Source organism: Myodes glareolus, chromosome 16, assembly GCF_982192425.1.
Source record: "Myodes glareolus chromosome 16, mMyoGla1.1, whole genome shotgun sequence".
Taxonomy (NCBI): Eukaryota; Metazoa; Chordata; class Mammalia; order Rodentia; family Cricetidae; genus Myodes; species Myodes glareolus.
In genome coordinates, this window is record NC_142041.1 from 73,972,892 (window position 1) to 74,000,798 (window position 27,907).

The window sequence follows — 27,907 nt, forward strand, 5'->3', positions numbered from 1 at the left end:
GGCTGTCTTTGCCTGATCCAGAGCCAGCTATTTATCCTTCTGGGGAAAATAAATTTCCTTTGCGCTGAGAATCTGGTGTCTGGGTGTGTCCTGTGTTGACTTCAATGCCCCTTAAAGAGTATTTTTTATGTGATATTTCTAAAGCTTACTTTGAAACTTAATAGCTGTGACATGACTGCTTCATTGAGAAATTTTAACACTTTGCTGAGAAGGTGAGTACTTATAATCAAAGGAGAGAAGGGCTGAAAATATGTATGAGGAAGAACTCTTCATTAATATCTTTATACTCAACCTTATTACTTTTATTAAAACAAAACCAAACCAGTGGATCCACATTGAGAACTTGTATGTGTTAAATAAAAAAAATAAATAAATTAAGTCTATGTGAATCCTGGAAATACTGTTAGGTGAGAAAAGCAAGTTACAAGAAATAAATATGGTACCATACTATTTAAACAAAACCTTTTAAAATAAAGTATGTATCTATATAGATATTTCTAGATACAAATTCATAAAGTCTGTAACAATCATTTTAAATCATGAAGACATTACTTTAGAACTCAGAGGAAAAAGATTGGCCAATTTATCCACATATTTTGAAGTCTTTGTAAGTGAATAAATACTAAAATTTCAATTGTATCTTTTAGAAATTAAAATAATTTTAGAAGTATTTTAAGAGAATTAAGTCACTGTTTTGACATATAACAGATATACTTTCATGCTCACATTTAAATATAATTTATATTTGAATATAATTAATATATTTAAATAATTCCAAAGACATTTTTGAATAATTTTAATTCTTATATGCATAAATTTTTGCATATAAGTCATCTTTCATGTTTTCTCAAATACCCCACTTTTTAGATATCTGTAGTGTCAGGATTTTTGTGACTGGAAGTGAAAGACTCTAATTTCTAGGGTTCAGGAAGGATCCCCCAGACTCAATAAGCCACGCCAAAGGATGCAAACAGCAAGAGGATTCTTTCTTGTTGAAGGCACCAACGGGCAACTCAGTACTCCCAGTACTCCCATGAGACTGAGCTCTCTGTGTATTTTTCCAGTGAGCATTTATAGGGTTTCAACATTACATCACGGGGAAGCATAGCAACAGCAACACCATTGGTCAGTTCAAATTAACATATGGGGTGGGTCAACATCAGGACAAAAGCAAGTCTAGTTTAAACCAGTTTCAGCCAGTTTCTGCCCCCTCGGGTTTCAATACACAATGGACTGGGTGTTTTTCTTAAGACTGCTTCTGCCACCCACAGATATCCTGTTTTGCCCTGGCCTTGTTGATCCCTAAGTTGGAGACTAGGGTTGGACTCTTTCATTAGCTCAGTTTTATTTCTGATTTTTTTCTTTTGTGTCTGTGTGTGTGCGCGCACACGTGTGTGTGCAGTGTGTGTGCTGTAGTTTTAATCAGGCAATGGCAGTGAACCACTCTCTGGAGCTTCTGGATAGAGAAGGGCCTGGAATGTGATTCAGGATCAAACTGGGTTTGGCAGGTGAGTCTCAGGGAAAACGCAATTCAGGCTTCCCACCTCTGTTCTTTTAGAGGCTTTGGTGAGACTGTAGAGGTTAATCATTAAAGAATTTGCAAGCTCCCTCAAGGAAAATGTTTCTGCTACCTTTTTGGAATTTTCCACCTCATAGGAGGTGAGATATGAAGAGCCAAGAACATTCCTAGCAATAGAACACAGTGTAAATCTAGCTTTTGTCATCCCCAGACCAGGAGACATGACCTGAAATGAGAGACACCAACGTGCTCTACTTTTCTCTGTGCTCAAAATTAAGTTTACAGCATTTGTGATTCTTCCTATATTTCTGCCTGGGTTGACATCCTCTAATATGACAATGAGAAAAAGAATGTAAACTATTTTCCCCCTTCAACTTCTCTTCGTATACCCAGAGTATTCACCAGTTCTTGGATCCCCTTTGCCTAGAAATCTCTGCCTTTACTCCCACTAAAGTCAGGTATTCACATCTTTCTAATGGAATAAATGAAGTTAACTCACTGTCCTGCAAATAGATAATGTTTTATGGTGATGTAAATTTTGTACATATATGATCTGTCCTTTAGCAATTTTTCACAAAAGGTATCTTAGGCCACATTTGAGTTAAAAATAGTATTAAGGTATTTTATTTTACTTTAATTGGAACTATATAGAGTAAGGTTGTTTCTCATTACAAAAATTATATGTAAGGCCTAGTAAATATCTGGAAAATTATGAATATTGTAAGGAAACTTAAAATCCCTCTATCCCTAGCATTTACTAGTAAGTTATTAATCACCTTACTTATATCCCACCCCTATGTTCAGTCTATGGATCTGTTAACACACATTTTCAAATCAAATAAAATAGGTGAAAATAATTCATATCTTAAAAGTAAATGAATGGGGTCAGTTGAAAGATAGGGTTTCTATTGACTTATTTCTTTGGCTTCTCTTATTTGGTATCTCCTTTCCAAGTCCAATAACCTCCCTCTCCCACTATGTTCAAATCTATAATGCATTAAGAACTGCCCATGGGCTTGAGTAGAGAGGTGCTCAGGCCTCACCAATGCCTACGCCATTGAAAACAATGACTCCCCCTCCCTCAACAGCCCTCAACTGTCAAGAACTCCCTAGGGAGAAGTTGCACTCACAAGGCCCTGCCCTCATCTACCACTGAATGGTGGTGGGCCTGGTCTGACATATTTCTTCATGCACTGATATCTAGTTAGACAAGGGGGCTGGGTAGTGATATCAAATGGTATGCAGCTGAAGATCCTAACATAGGGCTTACATATTTTTTATATTATTAATTTTGAGGCTAGAGTTTAAATATTTAACATTTCTAGAAACAGACTATTATAGAACCACAGGACTTTGTCCTTTTCCAGAGAGAACAGCTTATTGATTGGTTCTGGTTTTGCAACAGATGAGAGACTCATCTACACAGATCAGCTACACAGAATTAAATTATCTTTGTCCTAGGAAAAATCAGCATAAATGTATTTGTGATAATCTATAATATTTTTATGAGTCTAAAACCCTTAAAAGAGAGTATATTACTATATTACTTAATTCCCCAGCAAAGACATCTTAGATGGCTGTGGTGTCAGAATTATTTCTGAAGCCATTATCTCTGATTCTGTCTGGAGCCCAATACACAGATTTGCACAAGCTTCAATTCACAGAACATGGAGGGGAGCTGTCATCTGTACACTGCTGGTCTTTGCTTCTTCCCTGGAGTTTTACAGGCTTCAGCTACTCACAGGAGCTTGTCAGCTGATAAACTTGGGTAGCTTAGAAGGTCGAGGAAAATAGTATCCCTGAGGAGAGCTCACAAGCCATGGAGCCAGAATCTGTCCTGAAAACCCCATCTAACTTTTAGTAATTACCCTATACACTACTTAGAACTTGAAGAAATATCTATACTCCATGTTTGCTGCATTTCTATTCACAAATAGCCAATCAACAAAGACTATATACACTGTGTGTGTGTGTGTGTGTGTGTGTGTGTGTGTGTGAACGTGCATAAGGGAAGAATCCCTGCTATGTGGAACAACAGATACAAAACTCAAGGAAGCGAGCCAGAATAGAATGTCGGACAGTGCATGAATTCACTTCTATGTGGTCTGTAAAACAGAGACTTCACAAGAACTTAGAATGATGGCTGCAGGCCTTGGGAGAATGTCAGATTGAAAAATCCTGCAGAGGTGTAGAAGGCCGCAACCACACTCTCCACCATAGATGGCGCTGCACCGCCAGGTGAGCTAGAAAGCTCACATGTGTTGGTATTTTTCCACTACTCCCAAGGTATCACCTGGGACTGGGAGCAGTTGACCAATCCAAGAATGACACGTCCGAAGCAGGGTCTGTTTCCTATATAAGGGATGGGTTCCATCTTATCTGGGTCTCCGCCCTGTGGCTTATGCTCTAGCTCCCAAGAGGATTAAAGCCTTTCTGCAGAAGTATCCTATGTGTACCGCGTGGTTCTTGCTGGCGAGACGGTAGCGCGGGACATCTGGTGCCATACCCGGGAGGAAGAAAAAGAAGAACTTTGCACCGCCGGAGACCCCTTGGACACAAGGAGGATTCAGAACTGCAGGCATGCGTGCTTAGAGAGGTACGCTCTAAAGTCCAGAGAGCATATCAGAAACTGAGCAGCAGTGGGAGGTTGTGCGCGCACCCAGATAAGTTAAAAAATGACCCTCCGGTAAAGAATGGGGGAGACAGAAAAGAAAATAAGTTAAAAAGGACCCCCCAATGATTTTAAAAAAGTAAAAATGGTGGAGAAGGCTGATTTACAAGGTCAAAAGCTTTATGTTATGTTATGTGTGTTGTCTGTTGTGTACTGGATAGGAGAAAGATATTTAAATTTAGAAACTGCTAAGGATATGATGTTTTGAAAAAGAGGTTCTGTTTTCGTCTCCACAGAAAAGGAGAGCCTAAGGGTGTACTTGGGATTTACGTGGTTTGAATCACCGAGACCTCCTGAAATGTTGTAGTGTATACCCCTGAAATTCAGCGGCCCAATAACAGCAGGAAGCAGCCAGAGAGACTAAACGACGCCCAAATTCCCTAAAAGATTAAATGAGGTCCTTGCAGAGCAGCAAGCCTGCTTCTCTGAGTTCCGCTTTGCTCCATGCACTGGTTTGGGCTCGGAATGGGTGCAGCTGGGGCTGGAGGGCGGCTGGAGCGGAGCTTTGCTCTATGGCTATGGTGGGGAGCACGTTGCGCCGGCTCAGTTGGTGCCTGGCCTGGAGGGTGTCACAGAAGTACCGATAATGAGAGTGGTGCCACAAGCTGCCAGGCCAGAATTGTACCTAATTGTACCTTGCAATGTATCTAAAACTGTGAGGGTCTCAGAGGCTAAAATGGCTATGGCTCCATTTGGCTATGCTAAATGATGCTGACTTCAGGCAGGGCTGGTCGTATTTATGATAATAAAAGCGCAATTAAGGTTTAGACGCAGTAAACAGGCAGTACCGTATTACATCTACATAGTGCGACTTAAGTTTTTAAGAACTGCTTAGCATTTTAAGAACTCAAGTCCTCCTGAAAGATTACTGTGTATACGCTTGGCTTGTCTGGTGTTTCAGGATCCGCAGGGAGATGGATGCGAAGGGCCCTTGGATTTTGGGGTGATTGGGTCGTTGGCTGGATCTGTGAGAGTTTACAGCCGCTTTTGCTGTGGCACAGATGTTGAGAGTTGGCTAGTAGGAAAGCGGCCCTCTCCCATGGGCCCCTTGAGCCGCAGGCTCTGGCGCGGACCTTGAGATATTGCGGCCTGTGCCGCCTCGGTCTGAGTGTCGGCTCCCGCCACACTCCACCACCATCACAGCCTCAGAGAACTAGGCTAGCCCCGCGGGGAAGGCAGGGGTGCCTGGGGGTGGAGCCACCACTTCCTGGCCTGGGACACGGTGATCCGCGCAGCGAGCAGGCCCAGGGCCGCACACAGCCCTTGGATGGCGGGCGGGCTCTGGAACCCAAGGCCACCGTACCGGCAAGGAATACAGGAGCCAATAAATCTTAAACCTTATATCAACAAACAGGGCCTGGGTTTTTCCTAGGCGCCACTGGGGCAGCACGGCCCATACCGTAAAAAACAGAGACCCCCGTATGGGTTCCCCAGTGGCCACGTCATCTTAGGACTCCAGGCTGAAAACAGGAAAACGGTTTTCTCATATTTTTAAAACAATAATCTCATCTATGCCAGATTTAAAATGGTTTAATTCTAAGGCCTGCTGTAATGGCACAAGCAAACAAGATTGCTCTTTGGAACAGAGACCTATAGGTCTCTAAGTTCAAGACCAGCCTACTTCCAGTACTGACTGTGCTAAATTTTTACACTGAGTTTTTTAATATTCTTAAATGTTATTTTGGGAGAAGAGTTTATGTTTTTTTTTTTTCTAGGAATGCTACTATTCATGCTGTGGATTCATCTGTCCAGAGGCCTGAGGACAAAGCCTCTGCTATGGAGCTGTCTAACCTGATTGCTGCAGAGTTGGCGGGTTCCTGAGGGATGGTCCAGCTCCTGCCCTTGGTCTGTCAGTTATTGCTATGCTGTTGTTGCTGTACATTACAATGTTATTGTTGCTATGCCATTGCTGTGCTGCTGGAATTTCCCCTTGTTTTGTCAGTTATTGCTTGCTATCAGTTTCCCTTATCCTGTCAGTTATTTCTGCTAAACACTATGGGTATCTTCAAGACAGGTTACAAAATGCCATGGTTATTCAAATTAAAAATTGGATAAATATCTATTTAAACAAAAAGGGAGGGAATAATAAAGAAACTGCCCCCGATGCTCTGTTCATTATACATTTTTTAAATGGCAGCACAGCCTATACCATGGAAAACAGAGACCCTCAATCAGGTATCTACCACAGTGGCTATAGCCCTGGATCAGCAGGTTACCATAGATACATCTATTAGAGATAAAATAATGATTCTTAATCAAATAATTGACCTAGTACAAGAACAGGTGGATATCTTATGACAACTTGCCCAATTGGGCTATAAATGGAAAACTCCAGCCTTATGTGTGACCAATGTACCATATGAGAACTTTATAAAAATGGCTAACTTGTCCCGAGAATTGTCTTTATATCTTGCAGGAGAATTTTGATGATTTGCTGTCCTCCTTGAGACGGTCCATCATGACAATCAACTCCACGCGAGTGGACATAAGCCTGGCCAAAGAATTCCAGTCCTGGATTGTGTCCTTCATCTCCTACTTCAAAGAATGGGTGGGGGTTGGAATGTTTGGAACAGTCCTATGCTATGGAATAGTGTTTCTCCTCTGGATGGTCTGCTGACTCAAATCCCAAAGTCTTAGGGACAAAGTGGTTTTTGCACAGCGCTGGCTGCCCTGGAACAGGGAGCCTCTGCTTATATGTGGTTATCTATGTTGAAGCAGTAAGGTTTAAGCCAACCAGCTCCTGCACCCCTAGGACTGTGGTCCATGGCACAGGGTGGAATGCTTGGCTTAGCTAGCCCTAAAGGTTGTGGAGCTAGATCACACAGAGAATGGCCCTCTCTGAGAGATAAGTCGCTCTGCATAAGGGTTTCCTGCCATATATTCCCTTTCCCAGAAAAATGGCGGAGGGCAGGCCGGATAGGTTCCAGGTGTCACGAGGCTAGGGGCAGATTCCGTGTAAGCCCATTTTAATGTTTTCATTTTGGGAAGTGCGACCTCTATCTTTACCTTCCTAGGGAGTTGCCTTTCTGCAAAGAAGTAAAATTAGGGGGAGATGTAGAAGGCCGCAACCACACTCTCCACCATAGATGGCGCTGCACCGCCAGGTGAGCTAGAAAGCTCACACGTGTTGGTATTTTTCCACTACTCCCAAGGTATCACCTGGGACGGGGAGCAGTTGACCAATCCAAGAATGACACGTCCGAAGCAGGGTCTGTTTCCTATATAAGGGATGGGTTCCATTTTATCTGGGTCTCCGCCCTGTGGCTTATGCTCTAGCTCCCAAGAGGATTAAAGCCTTTCTGCAGAAGTATCCTATGTGTACTGCGTGGTTCTTGCTGGTGAGACGGTAGCGCGGGACACAGAGGGTCTAAGGCTTCAGCAAAGGAAGAGGCACAAGCTCCTAGGACCAACTGTATGACATCACACCTGTAATTAGCAATGTTGCATTGTGTTCTTAAAAACTTACTGAAAGGTAAGCCTTTCCATTAAGTGCTGTTCTACAGTAAGAGAAAGCAATAGGGTGCACGTGCAGTGCACAAGGAAGTAGCTGTGGGAATGCGGAAGTAAGGAAGGCTGGCTGGTGTCCAGAGTTCTTTAATTCTAAAGCAGGAGGCTTAGCTTGGAGACACTGTCGTGTTTTCCCAATAGCCGAGGATGAGTTATTCCCTCAGATTCACACATTTCTTCACTTTCCTAGTGTCCTTACAGGATTTTTCCCTCACACTGGAGTCGCCATTCTCTCCGATGCCAGACTGTGTCACCTTGTGCTGCTGAGCTGTCAAACAGAAGATGACTAGATGAAACAGTACTCAGGGAATTTCTCACTGTCATAGAGAGTGATGCCCTTCATGAGGGAATTTTATTATGACCATGTACCAACTAGAGTACAGTGCACTGTAATGTCTAAATTAAAATTGGAGTTGCAAAGAGGCTCTCATTTTAAAAAACCACACCACTTTAGAGTCAGCAAAACAAAAACATTCTACTATTTTCCCCACAAATATAAAATATTTATTATACATTTATTTTCTTAGATTTCTTTTATAATGCTGCCTACATGGTGGAAGTGTACTGCGGACTTCAAAATTAATTAAGCCTTGACTGCTTCATGTAGTAATGACAGCAGTTAGGCAGCTAGAACAAAAGCAATCAGACTCCTGGAGAGAGTAGAAGAAAGCTCTTGGATGACAGATGCAAATAATGAGGCCAGGATTCACTACCTGCAGGAGATTGACAGAGAAAGAAAGGTGTCCAGCAGAGTGAACGATTGTTCTGCGGTGGCCTCTGCTCAGCTAAATGTGCAGGGAATGAGATGCTGAAGTGAAAACGTTAACAGATAACCATTTGGGCATCTGAATTCAATTTGTCCTACATAAACCCTAGGTTTTACTATTTTATATTTAAAGATATTTATTTTATTTTTTTAATCTTTCTTATAAATATGGATATATAATCATAAAATATACTTATACATAAACATGCATTGCAAACATTTGTATCTACATTCAATTTGATGGTTTCTAGGCAAACACTGAATATGACTTCAATAAATTTAACAAGCAGGACACTTTAGCTAAGCACCTTTGGCAAATGTTTGTGGAAAAAATATCTGAGATAATTACAAACCTATCGTGACTGCTTATAAACTGCATAAAAATTTCAAGAGATCAAAGAAAAATGGTAAATTTTTGAGGCATTTTTGTAAGATACTGTTATTTCTTTACACAGAGATATAGTCAAGATACAAACAGGTTGGTTTAACTTATTGAAACATGTGTCCTTGCAGTTTCTTGTTTACTTGTCCTATCTGGGTTTTCAAAGGAGTTCCTTGATTTAGTCAACATTGGCACGGTTTAAAAGGTCATCATGATACAGCAGAGTTCTTATTACCACTTAAGCTTACTGTTGTGAAATGTGATTCCACCCCACAGTGTTTCAGGTGGACATATTTTCTACACATTTCATCTCACTTCAGCATATTTAGAATTATTAAACATAATTGTAATTATGAGTTGTCCTGAGGTATGATTATGGTTCACAGAATCATGTGTTTGGTTGTTGTTATATTTTGTTTTGTTTACATTTTAGTGGTCACAAGCTTTCTTTTCAGGTAAGATTTATTCCCCCACCCAACTCTTCACATTCTCCAAAGCAAAAAAAATTTTGAGCCATGCATATGCAGCAGATTTTCAGTCATTTACTCACTTATTTCAGAAAACAAAATTTGATGCCTTAAGATTTCACGGTTTCTAAGTTAGGTGTGTGGTTGTGCTCAACTGTAACCTCAGCATTCAGGAAACTGAGGCGGGAGGTTGAAGGCCAACCTCAGCTACATGAGTACCTATCATAAAAGAAATTCCAGTTTCTCTCTTTAGGGAACTCCTCACTCAAAGCTTGGGAAGGAGGAGAGGAAGGAGTTGACTTACTTTGCATCTTTTGATCAAATCTGTGGCACATAAAAAAAAGATGCTGTATAAATGAAGACAAGAAGAAAAGAAAATAAATGAAATCTCAGAAAATAGAATGTAATATTTATATTTTACAAATGGAAAAGGAAAGTTCAAATTTCAACACACACACTGTTTTAAGCTCACAAATATTTTCTTCATGATATACAGCACATTGGAATCTGTGCTGTCACATGACTGGACTGGTTTAGCGGTACTACTCGTGACAATGCCTCTCTCCCTTAATCTCTCACGGGGTGTGTTGTTGTACCCTTTATGCTTTTTGTCTAGTGTAGTGAATACTTAAATATGTAAACGGGGATTTGTCTTAGGAGAAAAGATCACAGTTGTCAAACCCAAGTTTCATGACTAAATTGATCACTAATGTAAAGCAGGAAGAGATTTACAAAAGACCCAGGGCCTTTATTGTGGAAACCTTTAAACAAACAAGATTACTTCAGACTTTCCATGTATTATTGATAATCATTTGCATATATGCAGGCATTAGATCTGAACACTGAAGTAGGCTGCCTTGGATGTGGGCTGGATAATATATAGGCATTAGCCACTAACATGCCATTAAGAAGAGAGGCTTTTTCTCATCCCATTTTTCTACCTACTGACAGAGTCCAGACTAAACTGATATTGACTATTTTGCATTTGAGATAGATTCTTTTTTTTTTTAAGCTCAGGTCTCGAAAATACATTTCTAAGGGTAGAACTTGAGTGTCATTCCCTAAGGTTAGAGCATACTGTGATCTATGTAAATACCACCACTCTGTGAAAGAGAACAAGAAGTTTCATATTTCTATGATATCTGATAGCAAATGTCAGTATGAATGATTGACATTTTGCTATGAAACTGTCAAAGAAAAGGTAAATAGTACTTTTTAAAGCACAATTCTTTTTCAGTAGTGGATAAAACTGAATTTAATATGCTATGCAATTCAGATATTGCTTATCAGTGAACATAAACATAGCCATTTCATGTACAACACACCTGTGTGTGGTTTCCAAAGCTGGGAGATTGAAGGTGTGCAAGGTTCATGGAGACGATGTGGTAATAGTAAAGACTCAGCTTTGTTTTTAACATTTCTGTAGGTATTACATTAACAACTTTGTCATGATCAAGTCTTTACTAGAATCGTGCAATACTTCCTCTTTTATACCTTTTTGTCTTTGAGGGTCTTAGCTTTAAAAAATATAATTTGTTGTGTAGCAATGCTTAGTTTTCTCATTTAATATCAGATTTACACCCAGGTGCATTTAAAAGTAGTTGAGTATTGAGTAGATCACACATTAGGATACGTTCGTTGGACTACTTACCCTTCAGCTATACTTGAGTGTTGGAATTTCTCATAAAAAGTTGCTATTCTAAGTTCATCCATGACATTATATTTAATCTCCTTCCTTGGTAACACATTAACATAAACATAAAGAAGCCTTCCTTACAACCTCCTCGTGACTTAACAACCAGAGGCTGTAAGGATGCTGTTTTGTTCTTTTGACAAAGGAACTCACATTCTCATTCCTGATGTTTTCCTACCTGTTTCTGGGTTTGCCCTTCTTAAGAGTGAAGATAATTGAGTTGAGAAGTTTCAGAGCTGGGAGTTGGGAAAGTTGAAAATAGAAATGAGATATTAGGGACCAGGAATCTCTGAAAGGCTTGGTCTTAACTGACTAAGCAATAGAAAATGGCAGGGTGAGACACAAAGCATCCAGTGTTCTGGGTTTGGGTATAGAACCTTTGTTTCTGACTCAGTGGTATAATAGATGACTGAATCGTTGGAAGTTAGATACAAAAGTTCTGCTTCCATTTTGGCAAAGCTAGTACAATCTGCACAAGTCTTGTCATATTAATAACAATAACAAAACCAAAATGAATATTTACCTTGTTTTTTTAATCCTCACATCAAATGTATGATACATTCTTACTCTTTTCTCCAAATAGCATTGAAGAAAAAGAGACAGAGAGATTCAAGAATTTCACTTAAAAGGATACAAGTACAAATCAGTGTAGACAGTATTCCCAGTCAGTTTTTGGCTTTAGACTAATGATTATCCACTTCTTAGAGATGAGGAGAGTGAAATAATGAAGGACTCTAGGGTTCTGAGAAATCAAACAATGAACTACAGGTAACCAAGCAAACACGCACACGCACATACACACACCTACATAAATGTACAGCAATCAATAAAAACTCAGGCCAAAAATTTGAAAGGGAGAAAGCAGAAGTACCTGGGAAGGTTTTCAGAGAGGAATTTTGACATAATAGCTATAAAACTGTCAAAGAAAAGGCCAGTAGTACCTTCATAAACAATATATTTTATAAGTGTGCAAGATTGAATTCCACCCACCATGCAATTCAGATATTTTCATGCACATAACACTTACATGTGGTTTCCAAGGCTCAGAGATTGGCAGGTGTGCAAAGTGCCATACCATCGTCAAGGTTGGGAAAGCTCATTGTGATGTTTAATCTTCATTCTTAACTGTATTTGGAATCATCAAGGAGATAGAGCTCCGGCATTCCTGTGAAGATGTTTACATGGAAGCTTAACAGAGAAGGGACGACACACCCTGAAAGTGGGTAGCACAATACCATGGGCCGGAATCTCAACACAAGTAAAGACAGAGAAGGATGAGAGATGTGTCAGCTGAGCATCAGCATTCTCATCTCTGTGTTCCTGAGTTGCTTAGATGACAAGTAGCCTCACACATCCCATCCCATGCTTTCTGCCACACGATGGATGAAGCTGTGAGCATGTAAACACTTCTTTTTCTTAGTTGCTTTTTGGTAGTGATTTGGTCACACCAGAGAGAAAACTAATAAATACAACTGACCATAGTTTATGACTTGAAGATTGGTTGGTACTATACCTATGGATCCTAAATGTGGACTTCAAGGCTTCCAAAAGTGTGCCTGATGCTTATATGAAGAATAGAATAATGACTGAATTTAAGGATATTTTGTCTGGGTTGGACACCCTGGAAAGGTATTGGACATAAAGACAATTAATCTCACTTCAGGCAAATGAAGTCTTCTCTGTTTGGAGGTAACCAAAAAAGCCCCAAATAGAGAAATCTTCATTTGCCTGCAGTGAGAAGGGCTTTACAAAAGAGGAGCTGCTTTGTCTATTAGTCAACAGAAGTTTACACGCATAGGCATGAGGCTGGTAAGAACAGCAGAACAAACATGATATGTGGAATGAGCAAAATATTCCTAAATACACAAGGCTAAGTCAGACTTGTTATGTGGCTGGTGAGCAAAGTAAACAAGTTGCAGCAGATTTAAACAACTCCATTTGTGTTCAGGGTTTATCAAGAAAAATTATTGGTTTATGAATTTTGACGTAGGAGTTACATGAGAGAATTTATGCCTTTAATCTAAAAGTTTATTTGGTGTATCTCCCATACTCAGCCCTCAAAACTGAGCAGAATTCCTTAGTAAACAAATGAAAAGAAAGTAATATTGAAAGGCAAAAAAAGATAGAGTGAAGCAGTTCCGACAAATATCTCTATACATTCACTTTGTTCATCTGCTGCCCTTTGAAAATTACCAGCATTGTTAAGTCATTAAACATTTTGTCAGCTAGTCTTGTGCTCTGTGACCTTCCTCGGACTTGAAGAAAACTTTATCACAACCACATTATAACAGCAAAGGGAAAGATTGAATATTATTATTACCCACAAACACTAACATTTTTCTACATCACTTAATTGCAACTAAGAATAATCATTTATTATGTTTTTAGTAATTCCTTGCTATAATATGCAACTATAGTTCTCCTTTGACTCCCGAGCCTGCTCACTGTATGACACACTACCATGCTCAGTGCTAGCAATCCTCCTCTCCTCTCTTCTTTCCTCTTGGCCCAGTTTATTTCTGACCCCTTCCTCTGGCTGACATGCAATTTTGGGATATTTAGATATTTTTCTAAAACACATTTGCAAAATTTCAAATGTAAAATGTGGCATTTGCGTAACTTGCCTCCGCTTTCCAAGAAACATAAGTCTCCTGTGTGTCTGTTTTGCAAATGTCATGGAATGGATTTTGAGAGAATTTCTCAGATCTATACCCATAAATGAATATGCTGGATCACAGCTTTTTGAGCAGTGAATTTCAAGGGTGATCTACTGCCACAATTGGACTTGAGTGACTCCAACCTTTCCTATCATCAGAAATGTGTGACCTTCCCTTTACTAGCATTTCCAAAAGTAATGAGCACAATAAAGAACTAATCTTTATTGCTTTGGCAGCTCTAAAGTGCTGTCTCATTGTTCACTCTGCTTTTCTTGGTTATTGGTGAGTTTGAGTTACTCCTAATTTGTCCATTATTATTTTTTATAATCCAATTCTAGTGCATGCTCATCATTTCCTTTTCTTTTGGTTTTCAAGATTTTTTTGGCTAAGATATGAATACTTTGGCAGTTTCAAACACTATTGGTCTTTCCACAAGAATATAATTTTGTTGCAACTGAGACAATAATTGTAAAAGAGAAAGCTCTGATTTCAGTATAGCTAAATTTACACTGTAGCTGAATATGACCTTGAAGTACTGATCCTCCTGACTCTACTTACTGAGAGCTGAGATTAGAGGCAGCTATGTACCAGTGTGCTCAGACTATATGGCGATGGGACTGAAGCCAGGGTTTGTGCATGCCAGGCATGAATGCTGCCAAACCTCAAGCCCCACTTTATGAATCTTGAGTATTTTTTATCCTACTACCATATTATAGATATTTTCCTAGATATACTTCAAAACTTAGAATTTGTATCTTTAATTTAGTGCTTATTTTGTTTTATAAAGGAAAGATATAGGATATAGTTGATTTTGCTCCATTTATTGAGTTTTTAAAATCCAATCTACTGAAGGTTGAATTTTTCTCCCTGTTTGTTTTGACTTTTTAATGTTTCTCTTACCATATATTAAATTGTATGCATGAAGAAATTGAACCTTCTGAATCTATGGTTTAACAACTCACAAATTCTAACAAATGCAGATTGAAAATATTTACAATAGTCTCTCTAATCAATATGTACAGACACTTTTGTTGTCCGTATTGTTTCCTAACAGCAACAAAAAGAGTACGGTAGCTATTCATGGAGTATGTGCTTTGTGTTAGTATGTATGTGTGACTAATGCAGTCATTGTTTAAAGTATAGCAAAGGCCACATAATTTCTATGTAAGAACTATTTTATTTAAGGTTTTAACTGGCTCCAGGTTGTATACTCACTTTGTCAATTTCTCAATGAAGCCTGAAAGACAATTACATGCAAACACACACACTCCAGTGCATGCACAGTTTTATTCCTTTGCTCCTGTACCTGGTGCACACTGGGATATATTTTAAGCATAAAGTACACACTTAATGTCTAGCACCCACTGGAAAAATAGTAAAACATCACTAATTTTTGTATTGATTATATATAAAAATGATAATAAAATATATTAGATCAACCTATATTATCAAATTTAACTGTTCTCATTTCTTTAAAAGTTTTTGTGTGTCTATTGAAATCACTTTTTAAACCACCAAAATTACTTTTAGCTAGTAAAAAATTATATTATAGTTGGCATTTTATTTTTATTGATTGGTACTATTGAAAAGTTTATTTATCACTTGTCTATTTAGCTAAAGTAGTGAGAAAGAAAAGATTGCCTTTTTAAATGTTAAAAAAATCACATCTTTGACATTTAAAAGGTTGGGTATTTTATGTGGAAGGAGGGTGCCTCACCAGTCTGGAGTTAGGGACTAGAGGACACTGCACCCCTGTTCTTAGGGCTTCAGAACTGCAGGCTTTCCTTATACCCCAATATTCAAATGCAGCCACTCTCATCCTGAGCCATGCATCATGCATGACTGTTATAGAAAGAGTTACAACTGTCCATCTGTCCTTGCTTCCTTGCTTGCTTGCTTCCTTCCTTCCTTTTATTCAGCATTGGGCACAGGGTTTCTACGTACAGCCCAGGCCTTCCAAATGCTAGGATTAGAGGTCTATGTCATTATGCCTGACTATAAGCAACAAACTTCTGAGTGAAAAATAAATAAAAGTTAATGCTTTAAAGAACATCTCAGTGTTACTTAAAAAGAACCAGAAGGACTGAGGCAAGGAAAGTCTGTAAAGAGATTCTGCTGTTTTTTTTTTTCAAAAAAGAAAAAAAAATATTAGGATATTTGTGGTGTTTGCACATTTGCTAAGGTATATCAAACTATAGCTGTGAAGGAACAGTGACTTTTGCTGAGTTTTTGTTGAATGTCAGACATGGGGCAATTAGCAGCTCAGAGGAAGCTTAATGACCCTATGCAGAGAGAACACTGCTATACTGCTGTTCAAATAAGGAAATTGAGTCTCAGGAGCATTAAATAGTGTGCTGGAGAGCACACAACTCTAAGAGGAAGTACGATGTGATTCCAAGGGCACTTCTTCAGACTACTTGAGATAGCAAATACACAAAGCTGTAAAAGGTTGTGCTTTAGGTAGTCTTAAAACTCAGACAGTTTCAGTAGCAACTCTGTCAAAATCTACTTGGTTAGTGATAGAACTATTTCAAAATTAGAAACATTTAAGAAACCACAAAGTATATTTGATGATGAGGAAGCTCCTCATTCCTATTTAATTTGTAAGTAGTCTTATGGGCAGTGTTAATTATATTGAATATATTGTTTAATCTAAAAATACAATCTTAATTTCCTTCAAGTACTTAGAATTTATGTCTGTTATTTGGTTTACATGTGTGGCCTAGTCAAAGTTCCAAATACAAATTATAAATGTTACCTTTGATTGGTTGGAAGCAGAATATACTTAAATATTATCATGCATAAAATCATTTTGCTGTAGTCATTGTTTCCAATACCTACTTTAAAACATGAAGCAAGAGAAGTCTCAGGGTCTGGGGAATTTAATTCACTGGACCAAGAGAGTTCCAAGTTTATGTGGTTAAGATAAAGATTTATCGAGATTTTGGACATGAATCACCACTTTGTTTCTGCACATTCTTATGCACCATTTATATAAATAAAAGTGAAAATTATGTCTACTTTATTTTGTTCCTAAAATAAATTTATCTTTTAAAAAGGAAATACATATGGCTCTGAAATCAGGATGACATTTATAAGTTAACTAATCACATTAACTAGTAAGTTCTAATAAGAACAATTTTAGAAGCAAAGAAGCCAGTGAACTGAGTGATTCAGATTACAAAGAACAAATAAAGAAGCAAATAAAAGTTATAAAGACAGAGGACATGGAGTTGCTATTAAAATGTTTATTCTTATAAAGTAATAGGGCATAAAACGTAGTAACCTCAATCAGGAGAGTATTGTGCTTGTTTTTAATATGCTGAAACTGGAAACAAAAACCAAGAATTGCTCTTGTAATGAAAAACTTTATAATTACCATGTGGCAAACACTAAGGAGAAAATAGTATACTATAAGAAATGTAAAACATTTTGGATTTCTTTCAGTAAATATTCTTGGTTATATTAACCAAAGTAAGAGTAGAAAAGAGGAAATATGTGAATGAATATTTGGGTGAGAGAGATGGTATACAGAAACAAAATAGTTCGTAGTAGGGAAAGCAATGAGATTAAAATTAAAATTCTAACACAAATATTATCTTTCTCCTTTCTTCAATGCTCCCTGAGATTTAAGATGGTGATGTGTCTTGTGTAAGCCCAACATCTGGTAGAGCCATGGGTCTTTGCGTTTACCTACATTCACTGTAAGGAAGTGTCTCTGCCTGAGGCTGACAGTGGCCTTTGTGTCAGTTCAGCTAAGCAATCATCTTAGAGATGAGAATGGGAAATGAAAAGCATTTATGTAGGGCAGAGGCCCCAGAGCGGCAGTTTTGAAAAATTCCTTCCTAGAAGCCAAAGATACAAAAAAAGCTTCTCATTTGCTTTTGTTTCTAGTGAAAATATAAGTACAGCATTATTTCTTCTTTCCCTTCCTCTTAGTCCTTCCTTCCATGTCCTCCATACCTCCAAAATTCACAGCTTCCTCTTCTCTAAACCCTTGTTCTTACATATAACCAAATAAATATATTTAAATACAATCTGTTGAGTTTATTCAGTGTTGTCGGTACATATACATACATACATATACTTATATATATATACACATATGTATATACACATACACACACACACATATGTATCCAGTCCATCTAGAAAATCCAGGGACTGTTGTTCATTGCATTTTGAGTAATTGGAGCTTTCTGTAATTTTCTTCTGATGTAAAAAGTAACTTTTTTTGTTGTTGTTGAGGGGTAGGTTCAGAAACTGGCCTTTGCCACAGCCTTACAAAAACCCTTCTCTGACTGTAGTGTTTTTGTGTCCCATGGAGAATTATTTTTTTATTTTTTTATTTTTTTTCCTGGAATAAAGTTCACTTCTGGTTTATTAGACTTTACTGATCTGTGTCCATTTGTCTTTGTGCAACCTCCATGGACCCAATAAGTTTCTCCTCTGTGATTCATGGCTTTCCATGTATTTATCAGTATTTATTAGTCTCTGATTCCTGTTTTTGTTGTTGTCTTTTAAGTGAGCATCTCTTTCTAAAGACTACTTTTCTAGGTGACTGAAAATAAGAGTAAGTACCTGGATAACCTTGGTGGAGCAACTGTCATCTGCCTATCCTCACCTAGTTTCTGGCATAAATCCTTGAAGAAAGTACCAGAAAATGTACTTGTTGTCATAAAACACTTCCAATTATTTAAGAGTTCTCTTTTTAAACCCCTTCTCTCTTTTGCTAATACTCATACATCTCTTAATAAACTTTCTAAAACCTTTCACTTGTGGTCTATCAATTTTTTTCTTCAAATTCACAAGAGAAGAACCTGAAAGCCCCTGACTCAGGGTGGCCATTGAAGTTTCTAGGGCACTATCTCTATGAGAAAAGAAACGCTCTATTATTCTCAAAGACACCCAATATTCCTATAGAATTTTTAGGCCCCTTCAAGGTCTAAGGCTTCTTCTGTTACAGATTTTGCATCAAGTTTATAATTGGATGCCACATCCAGTTAGGGAATGATTTGTTCCCTCCATAAAAGTCATGCTACCATTATTACATCAATGGGCTCATCTTGGCTCTAGTTTATAGCATTCCTAGCTGGTTTAGACCAGCCACATATTGAGGAGAGGAACTTTAGAGAAAGAATAAGGGAACTCAAAGTACCAGGACAAGTATACTTAGACTTTGGTCATCATCTGAAAAAAAGAGACAGAAAAGAAAAAAAAAAGAAAAACATACCAAAACAAGTCACATATTTGTGTGTTAGGACTCAAATAGACAGACGCAACAGTCATGACAGTTTGTGAAGACTGAGATAAATTACAGAAGAGTACTGCAACAAAAAGTAGATTATCTCATTATCCTTCTGATGTCTTTAGCATCTGTAAAGTGAATCCCTGTCCCTGAGGGTGTTATCACTTGACTAATTAATTGACCTTCCCAATTGTATTAACTCTAAAGGGATGTATGTATGCATCTAGAGGTAGATTCCATTCTTTTGGCTTGAAGATAAAAGCTTTCCTGTAATGGGCCTTCAAATGTATTCTGACACCAATCAAACTCCATCTTTCTGCCTTACTACTGACACTAGCAGACACCTTCTAAGAAATATGTCTGAGTCTATGGTTACCTGGGCTATAGGACTTCAGGGAATGAATGCTAACACTCAGACATGGAAGCTCTCTATCTGAGGCAGTCTGTTAAAGTTGATTCTGGAATTCTTCGTGATACAGGGAGAGGTAAAGAGCCTATATCAGTTTGTGAAGTAATCACAAACTCCAAGGAACTTAGAGATGTCAGGCACCAAAGAGGCAACTCCCGTCCATTCAGTGAATAGACCAAAGATACCTTTTCTCCACATCTCCTCTGCACCCTCTAAGCTCCCCCGCCCCGACTTTCTCACAGTACAAGAGGCTTCTCTCCTCTCCTGCAAATGTCTTAAGGTAGGCCTCCTTGTCTTTCTGGGGAGCCCTGAATTACTTTCATTTCGTTTTGGACCTCTGCCATACTCTCTGTGGTGTTAAATAAATCTTGAGGCCTCAAAGAACAATCACAGATGGAAAAGAATCTCTATTGTATCTTAGAACTTTCACAAGATACTGGGATACAAATTAGCTCTGGGACCTTTACTTGTTCCTATTAAGATAGCATGTCCAACACAGATTGTAGGAATAGCCGTGCAGATTATATACATTACCAGAAACATCCACTGACTGAATAGGATAAGAGACTTGAAATCTTGTTTCTGTTTCCTTAGCTGCCTCATCTCCAAATCAGACAATACTAAACTTGTCGTGTGAACAAGCAAATCATTAAAAACAAAATGCGTTATCCATGACTGTAATACAGAAAGAACTTATCCTATTGTTGATTGAATACACATTTCTTGACACCATGTTTTTGCTGCCCCTGTTTGCCCAATAACCCAAGCACTTCCTTTTTTCATTCAATTCTTTTTTTTTCCTAGCTTATTTCCAGAACTCTGTAATCATTGTATTGTGGGAGAAAGGCACTTTGCTGCTAGCAGATGACATTACAGAGTCTGTGTGGGTAGAGCATGTGCAATTATCTAAATGCAATCTGTCAAACAAATTCCAATCCAAATCTTTCATTTCCTGAATCAGTGAATTCTGTATGTGGACTGCAATCCCCACCCACTGAAATGCAGGAAGGAAATGGTAGGGAAGAAGATTGAAATGGTTTTATCCTGTTAATTTTCTCCCAGAGTTAATCATAGGTCTTTAGTAAACAGGATGTATGAAATGCCTCAGGTCCGGAACTAACCTCTGCCTTGAGGAAGGTGACACTTTGTTGAGAGGCCCTCCATGTGGGTCTGTGTATCTGTGATCATTCTTCAAGGACAGATTGTCCCTTCTAGTGTCTCCTCTCCCCACAACGGGCCAAGCTGCCTCATCTGGACTGTCTCTGTTGAGTCTTAAATAATCTATGTTACAGACCCCAGTCAACAAAGTCCCCTTCTGAAGTGACTGAGATCTCACTTTGCTTCTTTAGAACCACTTTTCCAGCCATCTGTCCCTCCACGCCTGGGGCTTCTTGTGAATTATCAATCTGTAGGTTAATTTTCTCTGAGAAGCTCAGCTGAGTAATAAAGCTTAAACAGTGAAATGACCCTTTTAGGAAAGAGTCTTGGTCTTATTACAGATGTATCCTTTGCTTCTTCCTCAACCCTGTTCAGCTGCAGTTGCTGAGACACCCACTCTCCCTTGACTTCTGGCTTCGTTCCCCAAGTCACTCCTTTCCCTTCTGTTGCACTCTGGGGGACATTGTTGACTTATCTAGACTTTTCTCTCCATGATTTTCTCTGACTCTCCTTGCTGTACACATTTGGACTCTGCTAAAGTCTGTTCATGCAGTGTGCCCTTGCACATGCCATACACTTTCTCATCTTTTGGAGACGAGGATGAATATAAATCAAAGAAAAAGCAGGAAGTTAAAAGTCACAATGCATATGCATTACCATGCCAGATGAAGCAATTTTTCTTTCTGCATCCTTATTTTCAGTATTGTTAATGTCGCTGACACTTATTTATGCTTTGTTTAATGTCTCTGATTTACTGAAAGTAGGATTCATTTTTTTTTTCAAGGAGCCTTTACCTCAATAACAGGAGACAGTTCAAACAAGACAATGTCCCAGAAACTGAATTTTACAGAATAAGGTCTGCACAAAATGCTCTTTAAGTTGTTCCCTTGTTGAAACTTGTCTAAGATCTATTTCCTTAGCTCAGTAGACAAAATATAATAAGTCGATCGACTCTGATTTGGGGATTTGGATTCCTGCCATGCTTTAAGCCATTGCATTATTAAGCCCAAATTTATTCATTCATCCAGTATTTACTCTGTCCTATGCCTTTAATGATATCTATCTATCTATCTATCTATCTATCTATCTATCTATCTATCTATCTATCTATCTATCTATTTATTTATTTATAAGACAGGGTTTCTCTGTAGCTTTGGAGCCTGTCCTGGAACTAGCTCTTCTAGGCTGGCCTCAAACTCACAGAGATCTGCCTGTATCTGTCTCCCAAATGCTGTGATTAAAGACATGTGCCACCACCGCCTGGCCAGTAATGACAATTTTAAAAGGTAAAAAGAGTACTAAGTAGTGAACCGAAGGCCTGTTAGACATGTTTCTTGATCAAAAATATTTTGGGGGTTTTTAGAAAATGCTTTCTTTTCTCTGAAAGCAGTTGTTCACCCCATCAAGCTGATAATCAAACAAATCATTGAGCTCCCAAGAACAAAACTGTTTATGAAATTTAAAAGCGGCAGTGTTACTGTTGCTGTCATGTATAGTTAATTAGACACCTCCACCATATTCTTTATGCATCATGGTGTCTTTAAATGCACTTTAGTTTACTGTTATTTTTAACCTTATTTTCTTTCTTTTTTGAAATAGTAGCTTTTATTTATGAACACAGTATGTATAGCACCATTTTTTATTTTATTGATTTATACATTTTTGTCTGCTCCCCTCGCTTCCTCTCCACTCCCATTCAACCCTCTCTCATGGTCCTCATGCTCCCAATTTACTCAAGAGATCTTGTCTTTTACTACTTCCCATGTAGATTAGATCCATGTTTGTCTCTCTTAGAGTTCTCATTGTTATCTAGGTTCTCTGGGATTTTAAATTGTGGGCTGGTTTTCTTTGCTTTATGTAACAAAAGCACTTATGAGTGAGTGCATGTGATAACTACTGTCTTTCTGGGTCTGGGTTTCCTCACTCAATATGATGTTTTCTAGATCCATCCATTTGACTGCAAATTTCAAGATGTTATTAATTTTTTTCTGCTGTGTAGTACTCCATTGTGTAAATATACCACATTTTCCTTATCCATTCTTCAATCAAGAGGCATTTAGCTTGTTTCCAGGTTCTGGCAATGACAAGCAATGCTGCTCTGAACATAGTTGAGCACATGTCCTTGTGGCATGATTGAGCATCCTTTGGATGTATACCCAAAAGTGGTATTGCTGGGTTTTGAGGATGGTTGTTTCCTAATTTTCTGGGAAATCATCATACTGACATCCAAAGGGATTGTACCAATTTGCACTCCCACCAGCAATGCAGGAGAGTTCCCTTTACCCACAACTTCTCCAGCATTAGCTGTCATCAGTGTTTTTGATCTTGGCCATTTTTAACTTTATTTTCTCAATGTAAATACAGTTACATAGGTAGTATATTTGTTTTCAAACTATAACACAATCTTTCCCCTCTATGATTTTTATTCAGTTAAGTAAATATCCCCTTTACCTAATTGAATAAACTGCAAAAGTCTAAGGCAGAGCTGCTTCAATCAGTTATTCCATCTGGTGTTTTTCTTTGTGAGCTCCAATCTAAGTCTTAAGTTGGGAACATAGATCCCAGCCCCTTGCATCTATCCTAGCCCCCAGGCCTGAGAGTTGTATTGGTCTGGACTCCAAATCCCAAGATGCCAGGCCCTGACCCCTCTCGGGTATAGGGTCAGGACCACTCCCACAGAGTATTTAAGTGAACTCCCAAAAGAGAAACACATGGTCTCTTTCATTTGCGGCCTCCCGGTTCCCCCTCAGGGCCACACAAGAGCGAAGGAATCCCTTTGGATATTTCTTAATTTGGCCTGTTTTGATTTGGTTTGATTGGGATTTTGTGTCAGCAGAGAGCTCGCATTAAGAAAAATTCCTGGCACTAAGAATTTGGAAATAGTCTCTGACAAAAAGAAACAGAGCAACAGTGGTATAATGGAGCTTCAAAGATCAATTTCGGCCCTTTTCAGGCACTTTGATACAGTCACTTGGGATAAAGTGCAACCAGTCGTCTGACTTATAGAAGATGAGGGGATAAATACGGTTTTAAACTGGTTAGTTAGTTATACATCAAAGGATAATTAATACTACTGATAACTTTGGTATAATACAAAATAATATTGATAGTAGTGTATTAATATTATATCAACAATATTATCAAAATATAAAATTATATAGTGTTATAACGTTAAATATAATTATACTATACTATAATTATAATTATACTATATAATTATACTATATATATAAAATGGCTGAATATGAAAATCACATTTTAAAAGAATTCTTGGCTAGTTTATGTACAAATCTTGATTCTAAGTGGTGCTATTAGATCTTGACCATAACCTCTGAGTTACTTCTATTAACTACATTTGACTGATGAAGAAATGTAGTGCCTGCACTACAGGACACTGCGAGGCAGGCAAGGGGCTGGAGATTTAAACACATACACACACAGACAGAGACACAGAGTCATCCTTGAAACAAGAATGCCAACTTTATGGTGTTCAGGGGCAGCTTATCTAGGGCTCTGGCCATGCTCCAGCTCTCAGGATCTTTTAGCTGCAGGTCCACCAGAAACCATTCCCTTGCCATCAGGGTCTCATGCTTACAGCAGATATCTCATGACATCTTTGCTTGCCTTAATGTTTTAGATTTCCTTGTGTTGGTAATGGATATGGGTGACATTTCTTTTTACTCTTATTATTATTTAATTTCGCATAATCACAGTTTTCCCTCCCTCCTCTTCTTCAAGTCCCTGTCTCCATTCTCCTTCTGTGCCCCATCCACATCACCTCTATTTCTCTCCAGAAAAGGGCAGGCCTCCCATGGATATCAACCAAACATGGCATATCAAGTTGCAGTAACACTAAGTATATCCTTTCCTATTAAGGCTGGACAAGGCAACTCAGCATGAGGGAAAGGATCTCAAAAGCTAGCAAAAGTGTCAGAGACTGCCTTGCTTCCGCTGCCAGGAATTCCACAAGAAGACCAAGCTATACAGCTGTAACATATATTCAGAGGGCCTAGATTAGTTCCAGGTAGGCTCTCTGGTTCTTGGTTCAGTCTCTGTGATCTCCTATGAGCCCAGGTTAGTTGATTCTGTGGGTTTTCTTGTGTTGTCCTCACCTTGACACCCCTTCCAATTCTTATAGTTCTTTTTCCTTCTCTTCAGCAAGATTCCCTGAGATTGGCATAATGTTTGGCTGTGGCTCTCTGCATCTGTTTCCTTCAGATGCAGGATGAAGCCTCTCTGATGACAATTAAGATAGGCATCAAACAAAGAGTATTGCAGAATATCATTAGGAATCATTTCATTGGCCTCTACCCCTCAATTTATGTTTGGTTTGATCCTAAGTCTCTGGGCTACCAAGCCTCTGGGTCATGGCCCTCTAGGCAGTGTTAAGAATATTTTCTACCACGAGCTCTTTGCCAACGCAAAAATCCCAATCAAACCAAACTAAAAGATATCCAGGTTTAATTTGACTCCTTGTGCTCTCAGGTAGCCTTGAGTGGAACCGAAAAGCCGCCAATGTGACCATGGTGGGTGGGGGGACCACGTGTTTAATTTTTAGGGAGCAGTTTAAGTAGCCTGGGGCAGTAGCCTTGACCTTTTCTGAGGAGGGGTCAAAGTTTGGTTGGCTACCTTGACCCTTCTTGGGGAGGGGCCAAGGTGCAAGGGGCACAGGGGCGGGGCCTCCAAAGATGGAGACTGGAGTCCGGGATTTACATTCCGGACTGTTTGTATAAGGGGTGACAGGAGCTGAGGTGATATTTATGACCAACATTTAACCTTTCTTTTGAAAAAGGGGCGACTCAAGTCTGATTACTTCCTGTAGGCATAGAGAGACGTGGGGGAGGGAAGAGCTGGGTGTTGGTGGGTCCGTGATCAGCGAGAAAGGCATCCTGTTTACTGTCATCCCAGAGATACCAGGCATCTGTTTCTTGAGGGAGGTGAGAAGGCAGGTGTCTCGGAGAAAAAATATTGTTATTACTTGTCTTGTTTGTGTCACCAAAGATGTGTGTGCCAGAATGAGGAGCAGGTAGGCCTTTCATTGTGGCATCTCGGAAAACCCGAGGGTGGAAGGTCCTAACTGCTGGATGGACAAGTGTCCTGATTAGGTCCCCATTAAGCCTGAGAGATGGTACCAGCATGGGTATCCCAGGAGCTTGGCAGCCGAGTGGGTGGTGAGGATTACTGTGTGAGGTCCTGTCCATTGAGGTTCAAGAGACCTAGGAGTTAGTTATTTGAAGAGTACTCTGTTCCCTGGCACTTTGCACCTTGACTCCTCCCTGAGAAAGGTCAAGGTAGCCCGTCAAACTTTGACCCCTCCCCAGAAAAAGTCAAGACTACTCCCCCAGGGTACTTAAACTGCTCCCCCCCCCCCAAAATAAACACAAGATTTTCCCTCTTTAACCCTGGTTGTTGCGTTGGTGGCTTTGGCTTTCCGGTTCCCCTCAGGCCACCTGAGAGCGCAGGAGTTCAATTAAACCTGGATATCTTTTAATTTGGTTTGTTTTGATTTGGCTTGATTGGAATTTTTGTGTCAGCAGAGAGCTTGTGTTAGAAAATATTCTTAACAGGCAGTGTAACAGATGGTCTCTCCTGCTTGCCGTACGGACCTCAGGCTGGACCAGCCGATGGACTGTCACTCTCACAGTTTCAGTGCCACCTTTACCCCAGCACAGCTTGGAGGCAGAAAAAAATTATAGGTTGAAGGTTTTGTGGCTGGGTTGGTGTCTGTCTCAGTCCCTCCACTGAAAGTCTTGCCTGATTAGAGATGTCTAGTTCAGGCTCAGTATCCCTCATTTTTAGGGGTTTTAGCTAGGGTTCCCATCTTAGATTCCAGGGAGTTTTTCATTGTACTAATTCTCTAGCTTGGAGTGACATTTCTTAAATGGAGGGTTTGCTAGTAGTCAACATCTTGATAGAGTGGTGAGGTGCATAGGAGCTTTCTATCTGTTGAGGTAGGCTTTGCAGTTGATGAGGAGAGCCAGTTCGCAGAGTGTAAAGCCCTAGCTGATAAGATTTCTTTATTTTATCTAAAATGAGGAAGGTGGTTTCAGGCAAGTCAAATCAAGTTTTACAGCTCTCTTTGGCTTGCATGTTCTCCTCCCAGGACAATATGGGTGCCCTTTGGCAAGCTCCCATGCTCACCAGTGAAACCCATTTCCCATTCTATAGTTGTCCTATGGTAAGCAACATATTCTCTTTCTGTAGAAGTCTTGTGACTAGTACAACTGCTGAGTGTTGAAACCACTTGCAGAGTACAGAGCAGGGTGGAGGCCCAGGGAGGGTATGTAGTTACAGCTTGTTCCTGCTTAGTCATAAGTACAAGTGAGCACACTAATCTCGGTACCATTCAAACACATTCCTAAGAGACAGATGGAACTACCTTGGATCAGGTTGTAAGCACACTGTAGACTTATCTTTCCACCCATTCATATTCCTTTTCATGCACTGTGATTTATATCCTTATTTACCGTCTAGGATATTCTTCAGAAAAAATGCTGACTTTTACTGAATAGATAAAGCTTTCTAAGGAATCACTTGTTAGCTCACATAAAAAAACATAAATTTTGAAATCAGTGTTACCTACTAGATAGTGCAATTTTAAAGTGCAGAACTTGCTGAAACACTTGCAGTAAGAGCAAACATTTAGAAAAATTCAAAAAATCCATTTTGAACAATAGAATAATGTTTCTAAATTTGAACTATAAAAGAAGAAAACAGTAGTTGGCCAAGAATTTAAGCTTTTCATTTTGCTCATAAATCTGATGTTGACTAAAATGGATGGGATGCAAAGTTTGTAAATGCACATTTTTTTAAAATTTTGTCTACTGGTAGATCACGTACCCAAGAGTCCCCACTGTTCCACCGCCACACTCCCTACAACACTTGTTAACACGGTAGCATGGCTTTACTTGTTCCTTGTTTTTACTGGAATAGTTTTGCCAATTTAGGAGACTCTTGCCAAAGCCCATAACCTGAGTGATTATTCTAAGTTCCCAGAAGACATGAACTCTACCAGAAAACATTGGCCGTTAATTCACAGAGTTTTGAATCTCTCACCACAGTCGTCCTCTCCTTGCTCTTTCTACCAATTCCAACCTGTTTTCTAATCCTCATCAGGTAAGTGTCCCTTTTATTCTGTTCTTCATAGACCCACATGTAAAACTTCTAAATCTCAAATCATGTCAACTTTGTTTCTTTATTGAAGACTTGATTGCAGTCTGGTCAAAGCGGTGTATTCCTTACTAATCAAGGAACTCAGTAAATTTAGCCTGCTCTCGTCAAAAGGTTATGAAATTATTTGAATGGAGATGATGTTTAATTTCTACAGCAGCATCTATACTCAAAAATATGTACTTAAAGAATAAGTATAAGCTATGCAATAACAAGTGATGAGACTTTCAAAAACCCATTAACCCAAGCGTGATGAAGTA

The 27,907-nt window shown here is 39.1% G+C and overlaps 1 long non-coding RNA gene across 1 annotated transcript; it reads left to right on the forward strand.

The window, feature by feature from the left end:
- The first annotated feature begins 3,703 nt into the window (after positions 1–3,703).
- LOC148119616 (uncharacterized) lies at positions 3,704–7,500 on the forward strand. The gene is made up of 2 exons (XR_015735168.1): positions 3,704–4,115; positions 5,906–7,500. It is a non-coding gene; the product is annotated as an uncharacterized LOC148119616 (long non-coding RNA).
- Positions 7,501–27,907: the final 20,407 nt, after the last annotated feature.